At 35.1% G+C, this 4,898-nt stretch overlaps 1 pseudogene; it reads right to left on the bottom strand.

Annotated features, from left to right (window-relative positions):
• Positions 1–1,522: 1,522 nt before the first annotated feature.
• LOC131275204 (inositol polyphosphate 1-phosphatase pseudogene) lies at positions 1,523–3,018 on the bottom strand (annotated as a pseudogene).
• Between the last annotated feature and the right edge of the window lie 1,880 nt (positions 3,019–4,898).

The following is a 4,898-nucleotide window of genomic DNA, read 5'->3' as shown; positions in this document are numbered from 1 at the left end:
TAAAATTACCATATTCAAAGTATGTTGTCTTCCAGTCCATAAACATGGACTGTCTTTTCATTTATTTAAGTCTTCTTCAGTTTCTTTGAGCAATGTTTTGTAGTTTTCTGAATATAGGTCTTTATATCCTTGGTTAAGTTTATTTCTAAATATTTAATTATTTCATTTGCTATTATAGATGGAATATTTTCCCTGATTTTCCCTCAGATTGCAGATCAATAGTTTATAGAAACATTATTGATTTTTGTGTATTAATCTTGTATCTTGCCACTTTGCTGAACTCACCTTTTAGTTCCAGTAGCTTTGCTTTGGATTTTACAGGATATTCTAGACATAGGATAATACCATCAGCAAATAGTGAAAGTTTTATTTTTCCCTTTATGGGTGCCTTTGATTTCTTTATTTAGCTAAATTGCTCTAGCTAGAACTTCTATCAAAATATTGTGTAAGAATGGTGACAGTGAAAATCCTTGTCTTATTCTTAATCTCAGGGCAAAAGCTTTTTGTTTTACACCATTGAATAATATGCTAGCTGTAGGTTTAACATATATGCACTTTACCAAATTGCGAAAGCTTCCTTCTAGTCCTATCTTTTGGAATGTTTTTTATCAAGAAAAAGTTGCTTTATTTTGTCAAATACCTTTTCAGCATCAACTGAGAGAATTATGTTTAATCTCCTTTAATGTAACAATTGGTTTATTACTCTAATTGATTTTCTTGTGATGATCCACCCTCGCATACCTGGAATAAAATTCACTTGATCGTGGTGTATAATTCTTTTAATGAGCTTTTGGATTCAGTTCACAAGTATTTAGTTGAGGATTTTTATATCTATATTCATGAGAGATATCAGTCGATAGTTTTCTTTTTCTGTAGGATCTTTATCTAGTTTTGGTATCAGGGTGATGGTGCCTTCATAGAATGAGTTTTGTATGGTTCTTTCCTATTCACTTTTTTGGAAGTGCTTGAGCAATATTGGTTTTAGATCATCTTTAAGTGATTGTGAAATTCAACTTTGAAGCTATATGGTCCCACGTTATTCATTTTTTGGAGGTGGTTCATGGACTGTTTTAATCACTTCACTTGTGAATGGTTTGTTGAAATCTATTTCTTTTAGGGTCAGTGTAGGTGGTTTGTTTCTGTCAATCTTTCCATTTGCTTTACATTGTCTAGTTTTATAGCATACAGTAGTTCATAATATCCTTTTATGATTTCTTTTATTTCTGTGGGGTCAGTGGTAATGCCCCCTCACATTTCTGATTTTATTTATTTCCATATTGTTTCTTTCTCAGTCTAACTAAGGGTTTGTCGAGTCTATTGATCCTCTCAAAGTAACAATTTCACTTTTGTTGCTCCTCTCTATTATTTTTCAGATCTCTATTTCATTTATTTCTTCTGTGGTCTTTACTGTTTCTTTTCTTTGGCTTGGTTTGGGATTAGTTTGCTGTTCTTTTCTAGTTCCTCCAATTGTACAGTTAGATCTTCAATTTCAGCTCTCTCTTCTTTTTTTATTTTTAATTCCTGCATGAATGTCATTCCTTTATTGAAATTAAAATTATTCTATACATAATATAAAAATGCTCCTCAAAAGAGGAAGGTGAATGTTAACCAGCAATAGGACAAAGCTAATTTCAAAAGACAGAGATATGGAAATATTTTCACAGTTCGGTTTCAGTGTATACAGAGGTCAGACTTCACCTATGTATTTATTTCTGCAGGCACAAGGTTTTCGATGAGGAGGCTCAGGAACATCTCCAGCTGCTTCCTTGATCTGTATGCAATTAGTCCTCCCTTATTGCACCACTGATCTACTCCAGTAGCATCTCTGTTTTCTACATGGTACACCAACTGTGGCAAATCCAGCCCCATTTCTGGATTTCTTCCTAAGCATTCTTTTAAATCTACCATTCCCCCACCCATGGAACTCAATATGGCATGAGCAGCACAAGTGTCCCACTTGAATGTGGTGTCTTCAGAAAAGATGTAAATGTCAACAAGGCCTTGGACAACACAGAGGCTCTTGTACAGCTCCAGCAGCCCAGAATACTCTATCTCCACATACACAGGACAATGCAGCTTTGATGTTTTCCTTTGCACTTGTACTAATGACAGCTGAAAAACAGTGGGAGCATTCCACTTCAGAGTTAGTGTTTTCAGTCCATTGGCTGGGTGTTTCAGTGCTGTTTCTTTTAGGGTTGGAGAGCTGAAGGGAATGGATATTGGTCCCCATGTAAGAAAGGCCCCAAAAGCACTGTCCTTTCCACCTGAGAGTGTTTAGGTCTTGTGACACAAAGGGTTGATTGATAACTCCAATCAGGGGCACTCTTGTCTGTAGGTATATACACCAATTAAAATGGTGACACACTGGAGTCCACAGGGGAAGATTCTGCAGTTGGGTTTGACATCAGCAGAGCCTTTAATATACTGATAAATTAAATCTATGGGATTCCATAGATTCCACCTATATTCCCAAAATGTCCTGTGAAATGTTGATCTCTATGGAATCCAGAGTTGGGTCAGTAAAGGAGACGTCCTGATGAACAACCTTAGCTAATGCTTCAGATGCCAACTTGTTATCATTAAGGACTTTGCTAAGAAGCTCTCCTGTTTCTTCCTCTCTGGAACACAGCCTCAGAGGAATCTTTTCCCCCAAATCATTAGTAAACTCATTGGCTTCTTCTCCAGAAATATTTTTTCCCAAACCTGGAAACCTGGTCTCCATATACTGTTTTATAAATTCCTGTACCAGTACATCAGCCAGGGTCTTGAAGTCAACTGCAAACTTCTTGTTCTTTTCTCCCTCTTTTCTTCTATCAGCAGCTGGAAGAGAGCTTCCTGCTGCCTGCACACCCGGGCAATGTTGGCAGGTTTCTCAGAGACACAGAGCAGTGCCCGGAGGATATCTGACATTTCTGAATCTTGCTTTTCAGATGCAGCTGCTGGTGGAATCTGCACCCACTGTCTGGGCTGTCAGCTGTTGAAGTTGGGCCACTGCTCTCCACAACTGCCAGATCAGCTTCTTCGACCTAAGCCGAGGATGCGGAGGAGCCTCTTCTTTTTTAATGTAAGTATTCCTGACTATAAATTTCCTTCTCAGTACTTCCTTTGCACTATTTCATAGGTTTTGATATATTGTGTTCTCATTTTATTCATCTCAAGATATTTGTGGAATTCTCTTGCAATTTCTTTTGACCAAATGTTTATTCAAGAGTGTGTTATTGAATCTCCACATATTTATGAATTTCCCTTTTCCCATCCATTATTGATTTGCAGCTTAATTCAGTTATGATCACAGAAAGTGTTTTGTATAATTTTAATCTTTTTTAATTTATTGAGGTATGTCTTGTGACCTGACACACTGTCTCTTTTGGAAAAGGACCCAAGAGAACTTGAAAAGAAAGTATATCCTGCTGTTTTGGTGTTCAGTGCTGTATAGAAATCTTACATCCCAAAAATAAAAAGACAACCTATTTAAAAAATGGGCAAGTGATTTGAATAGGCCATTATATATCTTGCCATATCCTACAGAATTTTGTGGGAGAGAGTGTAAAGTACAATGTAATTTATAATTCATGCTTAGTGGCAATGCTCCAAAATGTGTTCCTCAATTGCAATGAATGTTCCACACTAATGAAGGATGTTGTTAATGGGGGTAAATGAGGGCAGTGTGGGGAGTAGGACATATGAGTATCCTTTATATTTTTAAGTAACATTTATGTAATCTAAGTATTTTTTAAAAATAAAAGAAAATTAAAAAGTGATTATGTGCTGACATTTCATCATAAATCATGGAGGTGAGAAGAAAATCATAAGATGTTTTTAAGGTACCCAAATAAAAACTGCTAGCCAAGAATTCTCTATCCTGCAAAACTGTCCCTCAAAATGAGGGAGAATTCAAGGTCCTCAGACACAAAGAAAAACTCATGGAATATGTTACTAAAAGGTAAGAATTTCAAGAAACACTAAAAGGAGTATTTCAAGCTGAAAGGAAAACAAAAACAAAAACAAGTATGAGAAATTTAGATAAGAGTGTAGAAATGAAGATTATTCAGAAGGGTAAACTAAAGGATAATAAGACAGACAAAAGAATGATATGGAAACAGAGAACCAAAGTACAAATTGGATAGATTAAGTATTTTACATAATAACATTGAATGAAAATAAAAAGAGTGATAGAATGGATAAAAGAAAATTTGAGCCATCTATATATTGTCTATATGTGACCCATCTCAGATATAAGGATGCAATCAGATTAAAGCGAAAGGTTGAAAAAAATTAACTCCATGGAAATAGTAACCAAAAAAAGAGCTAGAGTAATGATACTCTGTTTCCACCTCTAGTCTGTATGTGACTTTGTAGTGATCTAAAACTTCTTTGAAGACAAAATGAAACAAGTATGACATTGGGGGAATAAATGGTAGAAAAATTTTAAAAATAAAACAAAACCTTGGGATAAAATAATGAAATATAGTAATGATACTAATATCAGACTATATATATGTATTTTAAAAGCAAAACTGTCATAAGGGATGAAGAAAGTCATTATATTTTAATAAAAGGGGTAATTCAGAAGAAGAAATAATTATACTAAATATTTATGTCCCTAACTTGAGTGTCCCAAGATACACAGGGCACACACTGGCATACACTGAGGGAAGAAATAAATGTCTCTGCAATAAGAGTTGGAGACTTCCACACACCACTCTCAGTGTGGCTAACATTTGGACAGAGGATAAGTAAAGAAACAGAGCTTGAATAATATGATAAATGAATTAGAACTAATAGACATCTAATGAAAGAATGAAAAAACTTTTTGAAATTTGACATTTTTGCTTTCATCACTGTAAGTTCTATTGTCCTCTATGTACAGTGACATTTTCTACTACCGTAATGTCCCT

This window comes from Dasypus novemcinctus, chromosome 22 (genome assembly GCF_030445035.2).
Source record: "Dasypus novemcinctus isolate mDasNov1 chromosome 22, mDasNov1.1.hap2, whole genome shotgun sequence".
NCBI lineage: Eukaryota > Metazoa > Chordata > Mammalia > Cingulata > Dasypodidae > Dasypus > Dasypus novemcinctus.
This window is presented reverse-complemented; position numbering and strand designations above follow the sequence as displayed.